Source organism: Gorilla gorilla, chromosome 17 (assembly GCF_029281585.2).
Source record: "Gorilla gorilla gorilla isolate KB3781 chromosome 17, NHGRI_mGorGor1-v2.1_pri, whole genome shotgun sequence".
Lineage (NCBI taxonomy): Eukaryota > Metazoa > Chordata > Mammalia > Primates > Hominidae > Gorilla > Gorilla gorilla.
The window spans coordinates 51,940,134-51,966,459 of NC_073241.2; the positions used below are offsets into that span (position 1 = coordinate 51,940,134).

Below are 26,326 nucleotides of genomic sequence, written 5' to 3' on the forward strand. Positions count from 1 at the left end.
AGTCACTTCTCATCACCTCCATCAACTGTATCACTCCCACCCTGACCCCAGTTGTCATTGCTGGTAGAGCCTCCCAACTGGTCTCACTGTTTTTGCCTTTCCTTCACTAGTCTGTCCTCAACACAGCTGCTGAGTGATGCTTTTAAAAGCACATCAAGTCATGTCACCCCTCTGCTCCAAGCCCTCCAGTGGCTTCCCTTCTCACTCACAGAAACAGCTGGAAGTCTTTCTATGACTGCCCCGATCTGCCCTGGCCCACCACATTTCTCTAAACTCATCTTCTGTCACTCTTATTACTCACTCAGATCCTGCCACCGTCATCTTTGCTAATCCTTGAACAAATATAGCATATTCCCATCTTAGGACTTTCGTACCTGCTATTCCTTTCACCTAGATTTTTCTTCTCCCAGATATCTGCAGGCCCTGACTCCTCACTTCCTTAAAGACCCTGTCCAAATGGTACCTTATGAAAGAGACCTTCCCTGACCACCCTAAATAGGAGAGTTCTGCCTTCCCCATCACTGCCAGCCCCTATTCAAATACAGTGCTTTGTTTTCTCCATAACATCTCTTGCCACTGACATATACATTTGTTTCTATACTGATTATCTATGCACACTAGACTGTAAGCTCCATAGGAGATGACCTTTGTCAGTTTTGTTCACTGCAGAATCTGTACCTACTAGAACAGGCCTGACACATGGTACACATTTAGTGGACATCTGCTGAATGAATCAAAAAACAAAGCTATGGTGAACCAAGAGCTGGAAGGCAGAATAATGCCAATTCAATTGAATCTTTCAAGGCTCTTAGAGGTCATTTGCTATAACTTTATCATGTCACTTTGAGAAAACCAATTTGGAGCCATTGAGAGATCTACTGAAAACTCACTGCAAGTTACTAGTAGAAACTAGAATGCTAGCCTCCCAGACTACTTTCTTCCAATATGCCATCCTCTCTCTTAGTGTTCCCCCAAATTACTCTCTTCTTTATTAATCATGCCTTTCATCTTAGGATAATTCAACCATTAAAAAAGTATTCTTACATTATCATCACTAAGCTAAGGTATTGAACTCAACTCAAAGAAAGAAACTGAGACCCAATGAAAGAGGAATTTCAAAGACACTCAAACAAATAATGAAGCTTAGAATTAAATAGAAAATGGGAAAGGTCTTTCCTACCACTTAATCCACATCCCTGCTTCCATGCCAAACTAAAGTCATCACATGCCCCCTTCCATTTGCCTTTCATTGTTCCCACTAATAGATTAGAAAATTGAGGCAGAGACTAAGAAGAGAGAATTGTCCAGTAAAACTAACACAGAAATGCAATTTCGTGGTGGCTTATGGTCATGATTACACAGAGACATTTACTGAAGAGGAATAAATGAGGAGGCATTTCATATCTAATAACCCAACTTTCATCTCTAGTCACTTCAAGTATTTAGTATGTGTGAAGGAGAAGGACACTAGAAAACATGTCAAGCTGGCTTACAGGCACCAGATCTGAGAACTGGAGGATTTCTTTAACTATTCAAGTTCTGTTCATTTGCTATAAACAGCAAATCTGGCTCTTAGCCCCACTCTTACAGTGGAAGATTAACATGATAACAGTTGCATGACTTCCTCTCCCTAAAGATTCATCTTTAACTTCCTTTGGCTAAATCACAAAGTGTGTTTTTCATTTATTGTTGAGCAAAAGAGAGAGAATGTAGTTTCTTATAACCATCCCCCCAATTAAAAAAACACTCAGCTTAAGAAAACAAACTTAAGCAATAGTCATTTTTCAATTTGTCTATAAAAGTAGACATTTTAAATTTTTCATTACAGAGAAAAGTTTTTATTTATTTTAATACCACTTGAAATAGTTTCAAAGTGTTGGGAAATAAGTGCATGAATCAAAGGCATATCCAAAGAATCCTGTAAATTTCAGTGAAATCCTGTTTGCCACAGATTTGGAGCATTTTTCCTCTGTCCTTTTGAACTTGTTTCTGTTCTGCTGCTCTTGCAAAATATCCTTATGTATAGTTTAAGACCTCTGGCGGGGAAGTTCTCTTCATAGCTCACTTGCAAATCATTCAGTGAATGGGTAGAGATGTCTGTGGGTGGGGAAGGGAGCTGAGTAATCTTCATATCAGCCTGGTTCCTTTTTTCCCCAAGATCCTAAAAGAGCATTACAGACCCAGAGACAGCTGGCCTTATTTGTAAGAAAATTCAAATCTAACATAAGCTCCCAGTACCAATATATAGAATATGGATAGGCACAGCCCTTCAAATCCCACTGGCCTTTAAAATGCAAATAGTACTAGTGATCATGAGTGCAATAAAAACATGTGAGTAGGGAGTAGGGGGAGGGAATGGGACTACGATGAATGGATCCTCTTTTGACTCCAATCTCTGTTTTAATATTGAAGGCATGGAGTTTTTATCACCCAATCCCAGCCTACAGTTGATGGCTAAAATTCTGGCCACCCAAGAAGAATCTTAAAAATATAATGAAAATATATTGTTAACAAATGGTCTTCTAAGATTTGGTAGTGTGTGCGCACACTGTGGGGCTAGACTTCTCAGTGCCTAACATCAGGAATATCCTTAACCCATCTGGAGACTTGTCAACGCTACTTAAGAAGGTCCTTGGGGCCCCATCCCAAATTTGAGAGTCTTTCCTCTCTGAAATCCAAAGGGGGAGCTAGAGTCATTTATCTAGAAAATATATGACCAACGGTTGAAACTTGGCATGATGTCAACTCAAGTATTCTGTTACTAGGCACACACAAAAAGTCATTTGGAGAAGACAAGGCACCTGGAAACACTTCTATTCTGCCTCGATTCAATTCAATAGGTATTTACTGATTTGAACAATACATATTTCTAGGCTTGTTGACCCTTCTCAACACCATAACCTAATGTGGACAACGGGTCTTATGAATAAAACATATGTAACCATCTCCGCTGAAGAAGTCAAACGTTTATGACCCCCAGAATTCTGAGCTTCTGGTCCCGCAGTCCAGGCATCTTAAAGACTTCCGGCGTTCTGCTAGTGTTACATTCATTCATTCCATCATAACTAGCAAGCTTTTAGGGCAAAGAATGAGGGTTCTTCCTTTGGTGAAACTAGGTTTGCCATAACTGTCTACTCACTAGCACTCCTTAGATCACAAGTCACTACATCTAGACAAGGGAAAAATTCAAGTGACTCCTTCATGTAGTTGTCATTGAAAGACGCTAACAAGAGACCATTTTCCCAGGGCCATTGACAATAAGATGTTTTGCTGAGCATGCAGTTGACATGAACTCCACACACAGACACCATCGGCCAACTGTCAGCACATTTGAAATTCACACCTTCCTGCCTGTCATCCATCATTTCTCTTCATGGCTCCCAGCAAAGATGACTCCAGGCTTTCTTGAATTTGTGCACAGGTTGCTGTTTAAGCTTCCCCCAATCACTGAGTGGGTTTGTATTGCCTCCTCACCTAGATACCTCCCCTACCATTGGAGACTGCGCCATCATTTACTCCCAAAAAAGAAGACTCTGGGGACATGCTAAATATATAGCAGGTATTCAAAAATTCTTTCTGGATAGGTGAATGAATGAGTGAGTGAGTGAACAAATGACCATGCCTGCATTCATTCCTCCCTAACCATGTCTTCCCTATCTTCCATGGCTTTCATTGACTTAAAATATTATTTTGTATTTTCTTTGCTTTCAAGAAGCAGAGTAAATTCTATAATATCTTTTCTTCCATATTCTTTCTCTTAACCTCTCATACCGATCTTATCTTGTATTCAGGGCTCGTGGCTTCTCATGTCACCACGTTATCGCCCATGTGGATGGGGTTTGTGCCTGCCTTTGAAAGTGATCCCGAACCGAACTCCAGAGGCACCTCCTTTTCACGACTCCTCACCTCCCAGCTGCCCCTGATGCCCATTTTCTGGTGGTACCATGAAGCCTCCCACATCTGAATTACCTTGCCCTGTATATTTGCACATTTGCACACATGTTAACATAAACTTCAAGCTCCTCCAAACCAACAAAGAGAATCCTCTGTCACTGCTATACAAAAACACCTTCCAGAGTATAACGCTGGGTTTAAAACAATGGTAGGATCACACCCACTAAAAGACAAGGAGGGTAGGGTGAAGGAATCTCAAATGTTTTGAGAGGATAATAGAAATTGTGCCAGGAAAACGGAATCACCTGTATTGTCACCAATATTATAGGTCCTATACCATTTTTCAAATTTTTGGTAATATAATAATATAACTTCTATAATGGGAAATAAATACGCTTAAATGGTACTCAAAATATCATCTAAGCAACAGGATTTGTTTTCTCTAATTTCTAATCCTGATACTCATGCCTGCCTCAAATTACCAACTATCAGGGTTTTGGGAAATTTACAGAGATCTTAGAAATACTCTCAGTTCATAGATCTTTTCATTGAAGCTGAAGAAAAGAGAAAACAGAACCTAAGGTCTTTGCCATTTGACTCTACTCATGCTACGGCAGCAGACTGCATCTTCTCGCCCTTTAGTGGTAATCCACATTGCTGTGTCCCTCCCACTTTTCTTAATAACCACTGGCGGTGGCAAGTTTCCCTGACTCAGACAGGCAGTGCTCATCGCGGAGAGGGCCTCCGACATTTGACTGGCCTTGTAACTGGTGAGTCATGAATTCCCTGGGCTTTAGTTTCTTCATTTGTAAAGGGAAGCTTTATGGAGTCTTTGGGAGGATTGAATGAAATATGCAAAAACACTTTGTAAATGACTGATTCCTAAGCCCAATATTGAATGCTTAGTACGTGACAATCTCTGCGCTGAGAATTCCACATGCCTCACTTCAGCTCATCTGAGTGTCAGCGCTACATAGGGAAGTTCTCGGGGCTCATTCCACATTCAAAGTCCTTTTCCTTCTTTGAAATCTCAATATGGGGCTATTGCATTTATCTAGAAAACACTTAAGCAATAGTTAAACCTTTTATTTTGAAGAGTAAGAAACTTGGCTAAGATAGGTTACTTACTTACCTATGGCCACACAGCTAGCACATGCAAAGCCTGGGATTAAACCAGGTCTATCTGACTTCAAACTTTTAATCACGATCCAATTTTTTGTTGCAGAATTCCTTTATGAGCTCTAAATTAATAAGTGGTGAGATGGCATGAAAACTCTTTATTCTTTTCCTTTTCCACAAGCATTTTGAGAAATCAAAATGGTAATGTACATTACGATATTCGGAAAACCATAAAGGGCTAAACAAGAGTAGGTTACATCAGTCAATCACTACTCACCCACAATAAAGGGGTGGCTATGTTGTTTATACGATTTTACTATTAAGGCAATGTCTTGAGTGAATATAATTTATTTCTGTTTATAGAAAGCCTAACAGCCTCGAGGGGAATTGCTTATTGAGATGTGAGCCATGGATTACTTCATGTTTTGTATAGTACAGTCACAGTTTTAAAAAACAATCTAGAATTCCCTGCAACTGGCAATTTCATTGCTGTATGGCCTGAAATGCCTCCATGCCCAGGTAACGTTGGGGATCCCTTAAAACCTCTCCCTGTATCGGCTCCAATCACTGGCTCCCTTTAACCCCTAAGCCCTCACAGAACAATAAAAAATAATATACCTTTATTCATCACTCTTACATTTTCAAAGTCCTTTCTTTATCATTTGATATTTGCAGGAATGCTGAAATTATCTGAGCGGGTACTTGGCCTCATTTTATATGAAGGAAATTTAAATGCAGAAAGACTAAGAGATTCATCTATGTTTCCATAGACGGAATATGCTGCAGTTCAGATGTGAATTCAGGACACGTGAATGTCCACAGTTTTGCACTCTCCTATTGATCTGCTTTTACGGGATTTCATCTTGGTTGCTATGCTACCTCTCACAGAAGCATCTGCATTTATTCGCTTCCATTCTAGTCAACAAAAACTTATGGAGAATTGACTTTGTACCAGGGATCTTTTAGGTGAGGAAACTGAAAGAGGAAAAAGACATAGTCTCTGCACTAAAAGAGCTCCCAGTCTATAGAGGGGACAGACACACCTACCTACTGGACAACAGACCCTCGTGCAGTAAACTAGAGAACTATTCTAAAACTTTCAAATGGTAGAATGAAAGGCTTTATACCAGTTAAAGGAGTTTAGACATCAGCTGGCAGCTGGGGAGTGGTTTGGTGATATGACAGTGGACACTTGGCCTGCCTGAGAGGAGCATGCGCTGGTCACATAAGGTTGCCTGGGCAGAGATCAGAAGAGATGGACCTGGTGTCTCTCTCCCAGTTTCCTGTATTCCCCAGGCATGACAAGCCCACCCTCTGTGACTGCTGGTGGTCTGGTCCTGGTAAGTGGTCCATCTGCCTCTTCCAACCACAGCTTTTATCCCCATCACAGACTCTGGGCCTACCAAATCCCTTCTGCAATCCCCAGCTCCCAGGGCCCAAGAGTCCAGTGTGCTCTCTCAGCCTCTCTCCCCTTTCATCCATAGGCAGACTGGATCCTTGTGCTAGAAATCCTTCCAGAACCAGCAATCTGGGCCCCATCTTTTTCTCTGGCAACAGAAAAAGGCAGAATACACAGCCCAGGAAGAACTCTGGCAGGAAACCCCTGAAGGGTGACCCAGAGCACCTTAGGTCTTGGAAAATGGACAGGGAGTCTGGAAACATGGCCCCAGGTGCTGACTGCACAGATCTTTGCTTTGTTTTTTTTTAAGTGTATTATTTTTATGTTAATTTTTTTATTTCCATAGGTTTTTGGAAAACAGGTGGTGTTTGGTTCCATGAGTAAGTTCCTTAGTGGTGATTTCTGAGATTTTGGTGCACCCTTCACCCAAGCAGTGTACACTGCACCCAATTTGTAGTCTTATCCTCATCTCTCACCTTATACAAAAATTAACTCAAGATGGATCAAGCACTTAAAATCTAAGACCTGAAACTATAAAAATTCTAGAAGATAACATCGGAAAAACCCTTCTAGACATTGGCTTAGGCAAAGACTTCATGACCAAGGACCCAAAAGCAAATGCAACAAAAACAAAGATAAATAGGTGAGACTTAATTAAACTAAAGAGCTTCTGCACAGCAAAAAATCCTTGCTTTTTAATATGTGCCAGTGTGTATGGGTGGAGAAAGAGTGGGGTGGCCATGAAAATGCACCATGCAGCTCTTCTGCTGTGGGGGGCAGAGTTGACTGACGACCTCAGCCACTGCCCTGCTGGGTCCACCGCTGTGGCTATGTCAAAACCTAAGCCATGCTGCCAGCAATTTGCTCCCAATCAACCCCAAGCACAGCAGGGAGTGAGTGCAGGCCCACTCCTGTGAGAATCAGGGCTCCTCTAATAGGTGCCTGGGCTCGAGGACATCCCAGAGGCCTGGCCAAAGCTTTCTTGAAACTGCTCTAGCGTCTGGGACCCTTCCTATCCAATCTTCCTTTGTTCCCGTCTCCTCTGCAGGTGTGAGGCTGCATCTGGGTCTGACGACTCTCGCTGCCCCCCCCCCTTTATCCTTCACAGGTGTTTCTTGTGCACATCGATGCACATCCTGGCATCTGCTTCTTGGAGGACCAGAATTTACATTGTATTTGATGAAACTTAAATTAATCTAAACTGTGATAATGACACTTTATACATCATCCTGAGCTAAGAAATTCGAAGCAAAAAAGTCATAAAAATAAGGCTTGGTAGTAACACAAGTAATAACAATTACAGGAATTTATAGAAACTGCTTACCATTTATGCCTAATTACCATACAGAGCAACAGCAATTATACAGATTATTAAATACAGGTCAAATTAACATTGTTGAGGGTAGAGTGTACTCGATTTAAGATGTGGATTCAGGACACTCAGATGTAGTAATCCATATTGATTACGGCACTGAATTCTGTTCTTCCAATCTTCTAAAAATGACTAAGACAAATTTTTTAAGATTAGAGAGTGGGTGGCGTGGATGATAAGAAATTACTTAATGGGTACGATGTACATTACTTGGGTGATGAACACCCTAAAAGCCTTCACCACTACACAATCTATGCATGAAACAAAACTGCATTTCTACCTCATACATTTATACAAAACAAAGCAAAGATAAAAACTGGAGGAAACAATGTGGCAAAGACCAATTTTCTTCAAAATCCACATAACGGCAAGGGACAAACTTTAACAGTTCCACCTGAATAAACTTACCAGCAAAGATTTGTCCTTCTTGTGCCTCACCCTGGGTTATGAGATTTCAAGTATAAGCAAAGAAACTACCTTCATTTCTTAAGGGTTATCTTTTCAAATGTGTTTTGAAAACCAAATCCTGCCTATCTGGGATTGCTCCATATTCTCTAGTGAAAACAGCTTCATAAAGCGACTCATCCTCTCCAGGCCACCTGAGCCCATGCCTGGAAATGTGGTCCTCTTATTTGCTAACAAATAAGGGCTTGCTCAGGACCTGGACCAACAAACAGGCAATGGCTTGCACTACCTGAGCCATGGAGCCCCCAAGTTCAGGATTTAATCTGCAAAACCCAGGCAGCTGCTACCATGTGTAATCGTGCTCCATCTGTGAACACCTGGGCTTCTCACCTTCTTCACAGTGCCACCAGGTGTGAGATAGTACCATCCCTGGGTCACAGACAAAGTGAGACAGGAAAGGCCAGAAGTTCACAAGGTATGCTATGAACATACAAGATGACGGTAAGACTACAAATCCTACCTCGGGGAGCATCGCTCAGCTCTTCTTAGCTTGCAGGTTTGGACACCATGTCTCAGCTACCCTTGACTAAGGCTGAGAGACCAGGATGGGCATCTGCCCAGAAGGCTCCGGGGGCTTCTAACACAAGGTAGAAACTGCCAAGTAGACCACTTTTATGCAATAAACCTTCAGCAGGCTGGTGGAGCATGGGAGTAACCTTTCTTGAAGGTCTATCTTGAAGATAATCATCCAGGCCTTATGTTGGGCATTTTGTCATTTTACCGTCTTTAACTCTTACCACAGCCTCTTTTCCTGATGAAGACAGTTAGGGCCAAAGAAGTTTAAATAACTTACTCAGGTCACTCAGACAGGAAATGGCAAAATCAGAACTGGAACGAGCTGCTTAACTCCAACTTCTCTTTCTACTTCGTATTAACTCTTAGGAGTCTTCGAAGAAGAAGAAAGGAAATTTGGGTCACATAGGTATTCGTTTCCTATTGCTGCTGTAACAAATCACCCCCAAGTTAATAGCTGAAAACAACACGTTTATCATCTTAGCGTTCTGGAGGTCGAAGTCTAAAATGGGTCTTGCTGAGCTAAAAGCAAGGTGTGGGCAGGGCTGCATTCCTTCTGGAGGCTCCAGGGGATAATCTGTTTCCGGCTTTATGAGTTTCCAGGTACCTCCTCCCGCGTTCCTTCCACATGGCCCCTCCCTCCATCTTTAAAGTACAACACGGCAGCCACTGTTTCTGTTATCACACTTCCCTCTTCCGATTTTGACTTTGTTGCCTCCCACTGATAAGGATTTTGGTGATTACACTGAGCCCACCAGGATAGTCTCCCTGATCTCAAGATCCTTAACTTAATCACGTTTGCAAAGTCCCCTTTTCCACGGAGGGTAACATATTCGCAGGTCTGGGGATTAGGACACGCACATCAGAATGTTATTCTGCCTACTACACATATATAGTGGGTCCCATGTCTCCCCTCCTTTGCCCTATTGCATGGCTTGTATAAGATTCTCATCTGTCCATCCAAATCACAGATTTGAGGGCTTCTACCAGAACATGAAGCTGGGCAACATTTCTTTGTACAAACTTGTACATAGCTGTCACTTGAAATGCCAAAAACACAGTTGTAATATTTCAACAAGCTAACGTATGGGTACTTCTTACTTTTGGGGTTTTTTTTTAACTTATTTTATTAACTGCCAAATAATTATTGCACATACTCATGGGATACATAGGGATGTTTTCATACATGTAATGTATAGTGATCAGATCAGGGTAATTAGCATATCCATCATCCCAAAGATTTATCATTTCTTCATGTTGGAAGCGGCAATATTCTCCTTCTAGCCATTTGACTATAGTCACCCTATAGTGGTATAGTGGTAACTATAGTGCTGTAGTTAACGATAGTCACCCTACAGTGGTACAGAACACTAGAACTTACTCTTCTCCTCTATCCATAATTGTGTATCCTGATCTCTCCCTTCCCCTGCCCTTCTCAGACTCTATTTTTAATTGTTTGGCTAAGGTGGATGGTGACATTGGAGCTGAAAACAAACATTAATCCTCCTTAATAAAAATTAATTTGATCCTTGAATTTTTTTCTGCTTTGAATGTTGAAAAGTTGACATAACATTTAAATCTTCAGGGTAACCAAGGACAGTAGTATAAATCATGTCCTTTCACTCAAACTAATAGTTTTTTGACTAAAAGCAAACTGTAATAAGCAGATGAAATAAATATTTTGAGCAGAGTCATTTCCTGTTGGGTAAAAAATGAACACTTTACCTTGACATTAAGTATATACACTTGTTAATACTCTGTTTATTATTTGAAACCTTCCGTTATAATATTATTCCTTATTATTTATTCTTCATTATTATTCTTCCTTATTATTTATTTCCTTATTATTATTTATACCCTTATTATTATTTCCTTATTATTTATTTCATTATTATTTATATCCTTATTATTATTTATTTCCTTATTTCCTTATTATTTGAAATCATCCTATAATGGAAATCATCACATACAAAGTATTGTATGGGTATTTAGGAGTGAGTTTATTTCTTTGAAATATTTGTTTCCCTAAGTTAGAGTGACTTAGGAAAATTAGCACAAACCATGCAATATCAAGGATGTAAAACTGACTTGTATCTGAACAGACGGGAATTTTTGTTAAAGAGTATTCTTACAAGCTGGTATGGCTTTTAAAATGGCCTCCACATGTCCGGAGGATTTGTCTCATTTTAAGCCAGCAGTGTTGCTCCATCTGAATGCTGGAGACATGAGCCCAGTTCACAGTTAGCAATCTTCTTCGCACATTACACACATGCCAGGTGACATTCGCACACCTGACTCGCCTTCATAGGATACCTACATCATAGTGAAACTCGAGATAATGTGGGAGGGGAGGAGTAAAGCAATGGAGTGATTTATAATCACTACAGTTATTAACTCCAGAGTCACTTGTTTTTGATGGAAATATTACAGGCTCCATATTATATGCAATTTCAGAGTGCCAATTGCAACCCTGTTCCTTTTTCTCCTTGTTAAGAAATCATATTGGCATGCAAGTGAGCAAGAATGAAGAATTACAAGAATAACCTCAAATGTTGAATTTGATTTAATTTACTTTAAAAATAATTGCAACTATATTTATACATATATTGTACAGATATGTGTACAAATATTTAATAATTACACACATCAATACTTTATTTTTAGATACAAATAATAAGAACAGGACAGTTGATATAAAGCAGAAATGGGGAGGTCTGGGCTGTCTTCCAAGATCTTTTGTTTTCAACTTGACATTGTCTCTTTTTACATCTGCTGTGAACAAAATGGTGAAGCAGATAAAATATACCTTCGATGTCTCCCACGTCTTATATTTGGGGTTCCCTGCAAGCCCTTGGCACCTGCGGGCCTGGCTCCCAGCTCCCAGGGCCTGTGCAGTGCTGTCCTGCAGCATTGTCCCATGCTCCTCAGCTTCTCTTTCCCCAGGAAAATTTACCTCTCCAGTGTTTTGTGTCCTAGGACCCTGTTCTCTGTGCTGTGAATACGATTACTCTTGGGTAAATGTGCTGTTTCTCTTTGGGTCACATATTGCATTTCAGCAGGCACCTCCCAGAGTTTGCCTTAACCAAAGGAGTTTACAGTAGGCAGCTGATATCTTTGGGTGGGTGTAGCCTGAAATTGCACTCTATGCTATTAATCCTTTCAGTAGAGTTGGGTTTGCCCCTTCCCATATTATGTCTTTAATTGCAGAATGGTGCTATCTGGACCCTGAGAAAAGTTTTCCTTTTAACTGAATACCCATGTATACAGGATGTGATAGAATACACCTGAGTTCCTTACTTCTGCTCAAGATACACTTATAACCCAAACAGAGCACCTGGAGTGGTTTCTCTACCTTATTCAGCTTATTCTAGCAGCTTCTTAAACTTCTTTCTTAATTGTGGGGGCCAATTACTCAGTCACCGTCTCCCTATCCTTCAAGGAGCCTCCCACTTCTATAGAGTCTCTCTCTCCATCGTCCACTACCATGAGCCTCTTGGTCCTTAGAAACCTCTAATTCTCCCTCCCCCTGAGATTCTTTCCTTCTCTTTGATCTTCAGAATGGGGATGTCAGTCATTTCCTTCCAATTAATTTTGTTTTTTTCTTTTTTCCTAGATGAATCTGAATAAGACTTTGACTTATGTAAACAGGAGGAAATGGAAAAGCAATCCTATTAGGGTCAAATATCTTCAAGACGACACACTCGTACATTGCCAAGAAAGACTCAGCATAATTCCCTTGTGTTTTTACACTACAAAAGGTCCTTGTCTCCTTTCTCTAGCTGGAGTTGCTTAAATTTGATATGCACATAACTTCAGAAGGGGGTAGACAGAGCCCATGCCTCCTGGAAGGAGTGAGAAATAGACCTAAACGATCACAGTTCATTCATTGATTTTGCAAATATTATTGATCATTTACTTTATGTCAAGCACTGGGGATAAAGTAAAGCAGTTGGATCTAGTTCCCTACCCTCCTGGAGCTTCTGATCCAGATTCCTAGAGCTGAAACAGGCTTTGAAGACCTCTCAATTTGTGGTTTCCAAATTATCTACCAAAGGTCATTAATATTCTATGAAATATTAATTGGTATTTCTTGGAGTAGGATGACGTGAGGAATTGTGTTCCATGGTCAAATTAAGTTTGAAGTGTTAGGTTAAACAAAGTTACATTAGTTTCTTCATGCCAGGCTACTCAGAGCCTTTCTATGTTAACACACATTGTGACTCTCTGACGGTGAGGGGGAGAGGATGAGATGCAATATGATCATTTGCTTTCCCCACTTATTTCAACACAAATCTTTTCTGAAGAGTACCCATTAATAAAAACTGTTGGCAGAACATACTTCTGTTAATGCTTCCAAAGCCAAAACCTAAATCCACGTTTCCTTCAGCACATGAGGAAGCTGCAGTGACCTAGAATGGTGAGGGGCAGAACTGAGGCAAGAACCTGGATCTCCTTATTATTATTTTCTTGATCTTTTACCCATTCCATTCTGCCTGTTTCTACTCTCTTTCTCATCCCCTGGAAAGACATATAAAAACAGTGTTTCTTCCTTCTTTATTTACCTCCTTCTTAGATCATGGTAATGGTGATTGTCTTCTCACCTATTTACTGGGTTTCTTTCTCTGCTGTCTATAGCTTTGGGTCATAAGCTCTTAAAAGTCAAAGACCAGCTTTTACACAATAAACTCATGAACGATTAGTGATCAGTAAATGCTTGTAGCCAAAAAGCAATGGTTGACAGCTTCCTATGCACCTCTCCCCGCAGCCTCCCATACACCTTCCTCCTGTAGATTCTCTCTCCCTGTGCCAACCGAGAACTATGGAGGCCTCTTTTCTCCTATAACAATATCACCACTGAAATAGGTTATTCCTTCTAAACTGCTTTAAAAGTTTCACTAATAAGTTTTAAAACTGATTTTGCCTATTACACAAGAGATTGCTTAATTATTAATACAATTCACTCGTGATTAACTAAGAATACACAGACTATTCATTCTGTCATACAGGCCAGGTTGTAGATGAGAGTTTTTGTGAGTGTGAGAGAATTTGGACTTATGCGTGTATGCGTTTAATTTGAAAATCTACTTAGCTACGAATCAGGACATATGGACGTGATTTTAGACTTTGGAAACTTGAGGGGGAAGAAACAATCTCTGCTATCTCGACATTAAGAGGTGTGTATCTCTGGCCCTAATAAGCAAGGAGGGGCTGCTATACTGCCACCTTGTGGTAAATATGCACAAAGCCAGTTAAATAAATACAACCAACCTTCTCCTTAGTGTGTTATTACGTAATGCCCAAAAGAGGAAAATATTTTTATTAAAACATTATTCAGGAAAATGAACTATTTTAGCATGTGGATAATTAAATATATATTACAACCTGTCCTATGTGACAGAATGAATATTCTGTATATTCTCCCTAGTATTTAATCATGTGTGAATCATATGTATTAACAATTTTTATATTTTATGAAAGTTTATCGATAAACACATACATATATGGAGAGAGAGAGAAAAAAAATCTCTTACCTGAAATGCTTGAGATCAGAAGTGTTTCAGATTTTGAATTTTTCAAATTTGGGGATATTCAAATACGGATAATGAGACATTTTGGAGCTGGGACCCAAGCCTAAAACACAAAATTAATTTATGTCTTATATACACCTTATAAACATAGCCTGAAGGTAAGATTATACAATATTATTAATAATTTTATGCACGAAACAAAGTTCATGTTCACTGAACCATCAGAAAGCAAAGGTGCCCTGCCTCAGCCACGCATGTGGACGGTCTGTGGCGGTTTGGCATCACTGTCATTCCTGACTGAACTGATATGCTACCAAGAATCATTGTTGACATGTGTACAAACAGAAGTATTTCACAGTAAAAAAAAATGACATACCAGTCATACAGTGAAAAAATATTACGTTAAGGGTAAGGAAGCAGCACAGTAGCATCGCCAGAACACCTGGGGGTGCTGAGGAAACTGCCATGAGCCTGTGTTTTGAGTATGACCCACCACATGAGGTCAGGTGTGGAATTTTCCACATGTGGCATCCTGTTGGTGTTCAAAAAGTTTCAAATTTTGAAGCATTTCAGATTTTCAGATTAGGGATGTTCAAAGTATATATACATATATAATTTTGGCTCTTAAATCAGATTTTGCCTTCATAAGCAAATCAGCAAACACAGTCACCACTAAGCACTCACTTCATGTGTGACTCACACTGTGAAGGGATTTCAAGTCTTTTGACAGACCAAGACAGGAAGCACATCTCAATACACTATGAAGCAAGCTTTGGTGGGTTAGATTAGGAGATGTTTTCTCAGAAAGTGACTACTTCTGGGATCTCTGTTCATCACCTGTTGAGGGGTCAATCCCGAGGGGCTGAGATGCTCTGGCAAGAAGGGACAACTAAGGACATCCCCTCACTTCTTGACAGTCAGCCCCTTTCCCACAGGGTAAGGGATTCAACCAGGACCAGGTAAAAATAATATTCATTCGCTCATTCTTTCATCAGACAATAATTATTACATCTACCATGTGTCAGGCACCTGCTAAATGGTGGAAATATAATAGCGAGCAAAATCAAACACAGTCTCTGCTCTCATGGATTTTACAGAGTACTGATTAGACTTGACCGAGGACAATGGCTGAAGACCAACAGAAAGTGATCATTTTACATGTGTGGTCACTTACACATTCCAACCTGCCCCTGAAAGAACTTGTCTCAAAAGAGCTAAAAACGGAACTACCATTGGGCCCAGCCATCCCTTTACTGAGTATATACCCAAAGGAATATAAATCACTCTATCATAAAGACACATGCACACATATGTTCATTGCAGCACTATTCACAAGAGCAAAGACACGGAATCAACCTAAATGCCCATCGATGGTAGACTTGATAAAGAAGATATGGTACATATACACCATGGAGTACTATGCAGCCATAAAAAAGAACGAGATCATGTCCTTTACAGGAACATGGGTGGAGCTGGAGGCCATCATCCTTAGCAAACTGGTGCAGGAACAGAAAACCAAACACCACATGTTCTCACCTATAAGTGGGAGCTAAATGATGAGAACACATGGACACAGAGAGGAACAACACACACTGGGGCCTACTTGAGGGTGGAGGGTGGGAGCCAGTAGAGGATCAGGAAAAATAACTATTGAGTACTAAGTTTAGTACCTAGATGATGAAATAATCTGTACAAAAAACCCTCATTACACAAGTTTACCTATATAACAACCTGCACATGTACCCTTGAACCTAAAATAAAAGTTAAAAAAAAAAAAAAGAAATGGAGAGAAAGGAATCTCCATGTTAAAGCCCACTGAAAGATCATAGTTGCGGATGTAGCCCACTACACAGGTGTGCTTAGTATGAGTCTAGCACTGTGCTGGAAGATACAGATAACTTAAAACCCAGCCAACGCTTCAGAGTAGCTGAACTGTCATTACAGCACAAGACACACGTGAAAAGTTAATTAACCTGGAAGATCATAAAGGAGCATAAAATACAATGCTAAATGAATGAATGGTACAGGCAGTACAGGACTGAGCAGAGAAAGCTCCATGAAGGAGACAGCAATTCCTTAAAGCTGTGGAGCTGAACCTTAAAGATGAGCAGGAACTGGGTGGGTGAAGAGACAGAAGAGGGGTGATGGGAAAACATCCTAGGTGACAGAAATAGCAGAGAACAATAGGGATGAGATGCACTTGGAAATGTACATTGAGGAGCATGAGAAGGAGTTTGAGATTCCTTGGGCCTACTAAGAAGTCTATTTTTCTGAGTATAAATAGAAATTTACTATGTTCAGGCCAGGCACAGTGGCTCATGCCTGTAATTCTAGCACTTTGGGAGGCCGAGGCAGGTGGATCACTGGAGGACAGGAGTTAAAGACCAGCCTGGCCAATATGGTGAAACCCTGTCTCTACTAAAAATACAAAAATTAACTGGGTGTGGTGGCACGTGCCTGTAGTTCCAGCTACTCAGGGAGTTGAAGCACAAAAATCGCTTGAACCCAGGTAGCGGAGGCTGCAGTGAGCCAAGATCACACCACTGCACTCCAGCCTGGGCAACAGAGTGAGACTCTGTCTCCAAAAAAAGAATTAAGAAAAAAAGATAGAAAGAAATGTACCATGTTCAAAGAGTGAGCTCTGCTCTTAGAGTTTCTCCTATTTTCCCTTCTAGCCTTATTGGCAGAGCTAACCAGCCGGGTGGACAGAAATGTGTCACCAAATAATAAGGTCACTGGGCTGAACCAGATGTGGGTGGAAGAAATAAAGACCTATTCCCATTAAGTCTCCTAGCTCCTCTTCCCTGCCAGGATTTCCTGTCCTGACCTTAGGGCAGAGCCTGCATCTTCCCTTCAGGAAGCAGGGTCTGGAATATTTGTCATATCAGAAAGGAGATGAGAGGTTCTGTGAGAAGTGTGCAGAATAGAAAATGCAGGTTTACAGCTCAGCAGAGGCCTGATCAGTAAGGTAGAGAGTGGAAAAAAGAGAGCTGTGGGGGGCCCAGGGCGGTCACATGGCAGAGGCACCTGGAAAATAACTGCCCAGCATCACCCACCTCCCTCATCCTCCATGAGTATCTCCTGAGCTCCCATCACCTCACTGCTAGGTAACCTCCACTCAGCTAACTTCCCTATGCTCTTTCCTTATTACATGAATCACATTAGGTTAGGCTGTGTTCCTTTACACTCTGTTACTTAATATTTACTTTTTTTTTTTTTTTTTTTGAGACGGAGTCTCGTTCTGTCGCCCAGGCTGGAGTGCACGATCTCGGCTCACTGCAAGCTCCACCTCCCGGGTTCACGCCATTCTCCTGCCTCAGCCTTCCAAGTAGCTGGGACTACAGATGCCCACCACCACACCCGGCTGATTTTTTTGTATTTTTTTAGTAGAGACGGGGTTTCACCGTGTTAACCAGGGTGGTGTTGATCTCCTGACCTCGTGATCCACCCACCTCAGCCTCCCAAAGTGCTGGGATTACAGGTGTGAGCCACCGCGCCCGGCCAATATTTACTTTTTGAGAATTAAAATGCACAAGTGTATTTAATACCCTGTGAATCTTTACTCTTCACATAAAATCGGTTATAGCTTTCTAGCATAGGATAGGGTCAAAATCCAACCTACCACCTATGTTTGTAAATAGAGCTTTATTGGAACACAGCCATGCCCCCATTTTAATGTATTGTATGAATGATTGCATGCTACAATAGCAGAGCAGACTGGTGGTGATAAGGACTGTGTAGCCCACAAAGCCTAAAACACTTAAAATCTGGGCCTTTACATCAGAAACTATTGAATCTGACATAAAATATACAGTATGTAGTTAATGATGACAACACTTGGGTTCAAACTTACTGGGCAAGGTGATGTAATCTCTCTAAGTCTCAGCTGTCTCACTTCCTAAATGGGAACAATAATGCCTGCTTTGTCTACCTCATGACACTGCAGTGAGGAGCAAATGAAATAACACGTCAGTGTCTATACACGACGAATGCAGAACACCAGTGCTCCAGAGTCCCTAATCCTCCCACTGCAGCTCTGTGGCAGCTCCAAGACACCGTCCTACATTCCCAGGTAGAGTGAGCCCCATCTTCCTGCTGACTGGATTTCTTTTTCTTTTTCCTTTTTTTGGAGACGGAGTCTCGTTCTTGTTGCCCAGGCTGGAGTGCAGTGGCGCCACCTCAGCTCCCTGCAACCTCCACCTCCCGGGTTCAAGCAATTCTCCTGCCTCAGCCTCCCGAGTAGCTGGGATTACAGGCAGGTGCCACCACACCCAGCTAAATTTTGTATTATTAGTAGAGATGGGGTTTCAACTGGTCTCAAACTCCTGACCTCAGGTGATCCACCCACCTCAGCTTCCCAAAGTGCTGGGATTACAGGCATGTGCCACTATGCCTGGCCTGGATTTCTCATATTGGTTGGATTCTCACCACCCTCTCCCACTATTGCTACAAAAGGGCTCCCAAATATGCTTCTGGCCCCTGCTACTCTCCTTGTTCTTTGGTATTTTCGTCACCTCCAGCAAATTCAAAGAAAAGGAACTCAGTCATTGCATTGATGGGTAAGAAAGCTTTAGAATAGAGAAAGCCACGTGCAGATATCAAAAGAACACTGTGGCTAGACCCAAGAGTGAGTCAAAGGTATGTATGCTCTGATGTTTGAAGTAAAATGAGAAGACTTTGAAGACAGTGGCCAGAAGTTTACATTTGATGCAATGAATGTGGGAAGTCCCTGGAAGATTGCATGGTAAGGCTAAAGTAGCAGGTGCAAAAAAAGGATCAGAGGCCTCCAAGGGGCTAACATTCTGTATAGGGCTTCCACCCAGGTTCCATTTGACACTGGGGCCCAGCCTAAAAGTTACCTCTCACAGCCTCCCACCCCTGACCCTTGGGTTTTCTCGATGATAGAGAGCCTGGCTCTGGGCCTGACAGTGAGCTGTAGCCTCCAACTGAAAGGAAGCTCAGCAAGAATGACCTTGTTAGACTCATTCTGCAGAGCACCGTGGATGTCAGTGAGCATCTCTTGGAGATTTATGGCCCTGAACCTAGTCTCCTGTTACTTGGTGATTCTGCTGAATTTTCCATTGAGCAATAAGGGCAGGATAACAGCAGAGCTGCTCAAGGTTAGCAGCCTTCTGAAGTCCACCCAGCTCCACAAAACTTCTTCCTAATGATATACAGAAGAGATTTATTGGGATGTTTTTGCAGGCCAGGAAATTGCTACATGATTTTGTCATTGACAAAGGAGCAAACATCACTGCCCACTTTCTGTTGGACTTTCTCCACTTTGCTAGTTCTTCAACTGGAAATGATGAAAATAGGCTGATTCCTCGTTTAGTTACCAGGTGGGAGGGCTACCCAAACAATATTCCAATTTCATTGTTTTCATTTCAGGGATTATTGATGGCAACTTTAGGGCATACCTTATATTTGAACTTCCACTTGGTTTCCTGTTCTTGTGGGATTCATTTGAATTGCTGCTAAGTTGGGCATTCAAACATTTCTCTTATGTTGGTTCTAAACTAGTGAGGGAAAACCACGATGTCAGAAGTAATTTTATTTCCACTTTCTTTTCAGATGTGTCAGAGCTCTTGATCAAAACTGATATTCCAACGGAGCAGAAAACCAAACACTGCATATTCTCACTATACACGGGACCAGTAGGACCAGTAATATAGGGCAGTTAAGACCAGTAAACAAGGAGGAAAGGTCATCAAAGATGATTTTCTTTTGAAATGGGAGATTAGGAGAATAGTGGGGTAACTACTGATAGCAGATTGAGACATTAGAAAGACGTGCCATTTTCAGTGCTTCTTGGTTTTTTTTTCTTTTTTATAAAGCCATTTATCTTAAGTGCCTTTTGAAAATATTAATCCTATATTTCAGTTGCATTCAATGCAGTGTTTTGGCACCCATTAAAGCCATGGGTACAGGGAGAAGTGCAAGCGCTCCCAAGTTTGTGAGAGAGTTCTGGGTCTTTGGAGGGAGGGATTCGGCCTGGGAATTCCTAGATTCCTGCAAGCACCTCTGAGTCACTAATTCTTTAAATCACATGTTCTGTCAGCTAAAATAAATTAATAAATAAATAACAATAAGTTACTCTAAGAATTAGAAGGGATGTAGCCTCAGAAAGCCCTTTGGAAGCTCTAAAGTGTAAAAGATATCCTTCATTCCTTCTCATTCCAAAGGAAGTCAAATAGAAAGTAAAACTAGAATATCTTATATCTTGCATAGAAAGGTGAAACGACATTCTCTCTAACAGCTCTCAGTTGGTAATGGAACCAAATGATCAATACCAGGCCACAGGCTCCTCGTCCCTCACCAGGAAAGGAGTTCTGTCTGGCCGGAGATTGCCTCCCTGTGTCCTCAGGCCCACCTCGGTTTCTGCACAGGCTCCCTGCTCCCACCTCCCCACCCCCGCTGCCATTCCCTGCGGGGTGAGCTGTCTGCAAAGCTCCACTCCCTTCCCTTTCCCAAGTCACAGTTACAGGAATTATTGCAAGACTAGTTCTCTCATATTATATTTCATTCAGCAGCAGAAGAGCCACTCAAGGGTTTTGGCTTCTGGAACAAGAATGAAAAGATCTTCTACAAAATACTAAGTTCCTTGGATAGAATCTTTTAAGGTGATTTGGTGAAAAGTGTCAGATTGGCAGCCACAAAGTCTGAGTTTCTGTTTATTTATCTAGCAGGTAATGATTCACAAAGCCATACAAATATCTCACCAGCCTACAAGTCCATTTCAGACAGATGACTAGGATAATGTAAATTCCATGTAAAAAGGTAGCTCCTTGCTCATTCTCATGTGTAATCTTCATGAGTGAAGTGCCTTCTAAGCATTTTCACACGAATTCTGTCACTTAGAATTTCTTGCGAATATCTAAAACTAGAGTGTTGATGATGGTATATAAACACACCACTTCACCTGCTTTAGCTAAAGGTGTCTTTTTTTAATTGATAGGCCATTTTTAGCAATTTTAGATTTATTTTAAACACTGAGTTATTTGTGTCTTTTTTAGAGCCATTTTTCTTCTTAAAAGCTACGCTATGTTTTGCTGAGATGAAAATACATATAACTTGTTTTCCAAAATGGGAAGAATTGTTCGAGAGGGTGAGCATGGACCCTGCAACCAGATCCTAAGCCCACCCTTATCAGCTCTGCGGTGTTTGGTATGTGAATTCCTTATTACCTCTGAGTCTCGGCTTTCCCATCTCTAAAATAGGAATAACAATAATAAACAACATAATACAAATGATTATAAGAATTAAATGAAATGGCAAAGGTAAGTACCTAACACAGTACAGAATACAAAGTAGATGCTTAAGAATGGTATGTTATATTCCAAATTCACATGTATGTTAGAGGACTAAAAATTACTGTATCAAAGTATAAATCTAATCTGGGATTCTGATCTTTTGTATGAGTTTGCTCTGCCTGAGGCCTTGTGCTTTAAACTAAAGAAAAGGTTCTTGTGATCTGCACAGAGGCAGGGAATTGGAGACATCTGGTTCCATGCAGTCTTGTTAACTGAGCTTTTTGATCTGCTCTGAAGAGGTAGAATTAATGGGAAAAGCCAAAAGAAAATTGAGAAACAACCTCTGGATGAGGGTAGGGCTCCCCCTGGTAGGGAGGAATGGTGAACAAAACAGCAGAGCCCTGGAGGGAGCCAGGCTGAGCATAGCAGGTGCCCAAAGAAGACCACCACCAAGGCCCACAGGGCCTTCCCAGATGCCACTGATGCAGTCTGGTAAAACGCAAGCACCCCTGGTAACTGCCAGAAATGCATAGGGGAACTGTGCATTACTGCCCAGAATGATGAAGTGTAAAAAATTATGGGCAGTGGGGTTGGATGTGGTGGCTCACACCTGTAACCCCAGCAGTTTGGGAGGCCAAGGTGGATGGATCAACTGAGGTCAGGAGTTCGAGACCAGCCTGACCAACATGGTGAAACGCTGTCTCTACTAAAAAAAAAAAAAAAATTAGCCAGGCATGGTGGCACGCACCTATAATCCCAGCTACTCAGGAGGCTGAGGCATGAGAATCACTTGAATCTGGGAGGCAGAGGTTGCAGTGAGCTGAGATCACACCATTGCACTCAAGTCCGGGTGACACAGTAAGACTCCATCTCAAAAAAAAAAAAAAAATATATATATATATATATATATATGAGCAGTTGAGTCCAGGTTTGAATGCTATGAGACCGCATCTGTACTTTTATAGGCTGTGAAACCTGAGGACACTCAGACTGTGTCCTCACCCAAGTCATAGACAGTGACTACAAATCAGTCAACCCAGTCTGAGAGCTTTTTTCCACCCCTCATGGAAGAAAAAGAGTAATAACTTTGGGGCTGTACATGTGAGTATACATTTGAGGGGAAAGGGAGGATGGCAGGCTAAGAAAACAGAAAAGAAACAGAAAACAAAAAGAGCAAAGATGTATTTGCTAACCAAGAAGACATTTCCAAATATTTCTCTCATGCCCCTTCCAGAAAGATTTCAAGGCCAGGAAAATAAAAGTACCTGTTTGATGCCAACTGATTAAACCTCCAGGGAAAACCAGAAAATGTCTTAATTTTCTTATTCAAGAACTCCTTTTATAATCAAACAGAAGAGGAGAAAGCTTTAAGTAGGTGCCTGAGTCACAAGATAAATGAAATGTTTGACATGTTGCTTAGTTCTACAAAGAGAAAATTCCAAATGATTTATAATGCAATTTTTTTCCGATTTCCAGTATGGAGGAGTCTTGAAATCTCATAAACAGAATATAAGGGAAACCACTTTTTTTTTTTTTTAACATGGTAAAGTAAAGGCTTCCCCAGACACTAATTAACACAATTGTGTATCTGTGACTTCAGACTTAAAAAGGCAATGGCTTAACTCCAAAGGTCAATTATTTTTGGATCCTCCAGTCTCTCCCTGTGAATAACACTTTGTTGAACCAAACACAACTCTGAGAGTGATGTGAGTCTCCCACCTCCCTGCTAAGACAAGCATTTCAGTGGTGAACTTCCCTCTGTTTCTTTCTGAGAAGGCAGATCCTAACATATTCTCTAAAGATGGTACCCCTAGTCCCTTAGAACTTCTCCCAAATTATCACACATTATTAGATAAAAGAGCTGTATATGTCCAGTTTCTCACAAAGAAACCAATAGTAGGCTAAAAGTTGGGGTACAAACGCTTTTAAGAGAAAGACTTGATGGTCTTTGAAACTGACCGTTTTCCATGTTCATTTCTTATGTTAGGCCTTAGAGCCAGGCACATTAAAAACTTTTTCAATCTATCTTGAAGTGACTTAATTGTACCAAGTGACTTTTTTGTACCAAGTGACATGAAAAAGAAATAACAGCCATCTCCTCAGGGAAAGAGTGAAGGGGGCGTGCGAGGCAGGGGGCAAGCCATACTTTTAAATACAAATTTTCATCTTTACCCCTTGCTTCAAGTTGAAGAACTTGTCTAACTTGACTCAAGGCTAGAAATGGTTTGGCAAGATCAATTCATCAGTGTAAACAGCTCCCTTAAACTCTGAAAGTAGTTTTTGTTGAAATTAAGCTTAGAGTTGCATCTTAAAGAATTGTTAGATATTGTATGGTTTGTTTCATGCTTTTTCCTATTTATATGTGGGGGAAAATCCTTTATAATTCTCCTGTGTAGAATAAATGGTGAAATTGAAGATAAAAAATGAAGATCAAATAATTAAAATATTTGGTAACACTGAATTAACTGAAGGCAGGTATACATGTAAGTTCAGATTTCTCCTTACATACACCTGTTGAAATGGGTCCTCTCAAGCAAAGAAAAAAAAAAAAAAGAAGAAGAAATACGTTGTATTTTCTAAACTATATTCATTTTCTGAATGGATTTCAGAGAGACTTGGGAAAATTCCATTTGACCAAATAGTAAGTAAAGTTAACAAATTTGTCATATACTTAAAAAATTAATGTAGAAGTTCCATTATAAAATTTAGTTTAATACAAGTGTTTCTAAAAACATGTAATGCAAATACTTGTAAGAATACTGTTGCAAAATATATGTTGAACTTAAATAATAATCAGTACAAAATGATGGAAAGAAAATGACTTTTCTTCCCATGATATTAGGCCAGATCCTGTCAGATGGTCCATTGAAATTTTGTAAGCAAAAAGAAGTCGCGCTTACGAATAGGTCCATCAAAAAAAAAATTCAAACCATGAAAAAAATTTTTAAGATATATCTTTGTTGTTTCACTTCCATTTTTCTTGTTAACATAAATGAGCTAATATTCATGTCAGAATTATAACTCTTCTTGAATGACATAGCAACTTCTTTGCTGGATCCAATAGTTATTAAGCATTTATCACTGATTTTGTGACATTCTTGGTGGCTATAAAATTATAAAACTAATGGTGGAATTTGCCAAAAAAAAAAAAATAGCAAGTCACACTGCAGTTGTAGGTGTAAACCCAAACACAAGTGGCTATATGCAATGTTTAATAAAGGATATTACATATTTTTAAAATAATAATAGGTCCATCTTCTCGGGCTCCTGGGACAGTGGAGTAATTGACAGCTCTATCATGTGGCAGCCAGTAGCCCCACCCATTCCCCCCATGTTTGACCCACCGTAAGAACACATCACAATTACATATGCGTGCCAAATACTACCGAGGCCTCCCACTCCCACCAACTAGCAGCCATTCTCCCATCTCTATGTTGGTCTCTCAAGTTTCCCTCCCTCCATCTCAGTTTAATCCCTCCACTCTGCTCTAGGTCTCATTTTCTCCTGCCTACCCTCTTGGGAATCTCACTCCATCTATCACTGCCGCTCTCTGGGATTTAAACTTCCTTCTTTCCAGTGGTAACTTCTTTTCATCAACATGAAACTCATACTTGAGTCTTTTTCACCTTACAAAACTCCTCCTTCAGCTGATATCCTCTCTTCTGCTCCCCTAGGCAGCCAAAGTTAGAAGGTTTACCTCGGCTTGCTTCATCAACTTCTTTACCTTCCTCTTCCATCATCCTCCTCAATATTCCATTGAAGCTGCTTTTGCCAAGGTTATTGATGTTCCCCACATTATTTAGTCTAATGGACACTCTTCTGTCCTGTTGTGACCTCCCAACATGTTTTGGGCATTGTTTACCCTCTATCCTTCTCAGAGCCCTTTCCTGGGTTTCCTGACACCACTGTCTTTCAAGTTCCTCCTACTTTCTGCCATTTCATTTACGGAGTCCTGCTCTTCTCCCAACCACCTCAAGGTACCATCCCAGGACAGCGGTGCCTTGCATTCTGTACTCTTTCCTAGATGGTCTCATCAATCCCCATGGCTTGATGTTTTGGTTGTCACTGAACTTCTGATGACTCACACATGCATGTCTCTCTGCAGACCACCTTCTGAGCTCGACTCATGTATCTAATTATCTTTGAATAACCCATTTGGATATCTCTTGAGTCTCAAAAATTAGCATGCCCAAAGCTGAACTTAGAGTGATTTTTTTAATGAACATGTTTAAATGAACTTAATCATAGTTACATTTTAAAATGTACCCTTCTGATCAGAACCCTTCACTGTCACCCATCTGCTCTAAGTAAAATCCTAAGGCATTATAATGCCTACAACACCCTGAATAATCCCTCTCCACTCATTTGCTTCCCTGACATTATCTCCTACTACCGTCCCCCAACTCACTACTCTAGCCATGCTCCCAACTCAGGGGCCTTTGCACTTGCTTTTCCTATTTTTCCACGTGATATAAGCATTTGTTCTCTCCCATCCCTGAAGACTTCAGTCAACTACCACCTGTTGGTACGGCTTTCCCTGACAATCGTACATAAAATTTCAACACGCCCACTGATCTAGCATTCTTTAACCTCTTTTCCTGACTTGTCTTTATAACATTTATCAATATTGGACATACTACATATTTTATTGTCTACCTTCCTCCATAGATTGTAGACTACCTTGCAGGAATGTTGGTCTTGTTATTCATTGTTTTATTCCTAATGCTTAGAACAGGGTCTGGCATATAAAACAGAATCAATAAGTAACTATGGAATAAACAAA

The 26,326-nt window shown here is 40.7% G+C and overlaps 1 long non-coding RNA gene across 1 annotated transcript; it reads left to right on the plus strand.

Moving 5' to 3' along the window:
* The first annotated feature begins 4,602 nt into the window (after positions 1 to 4,602).
* On the plus strand, positions 4,603 to 14,171 carry LOC134757423 (uncharacterized). The gene is made up of 3 exons (XR_010131312.1): positions 4,603 to 4,664; positions 5,689 to 6,353; positions 12,376 to 14,171. It is a non-coding gene; the product is annotated as an uncharacterized lncRNA (long non-coding RNA).
* Positions 14,172 to 26,326: the final 12,155 nt, after the last annotated feature.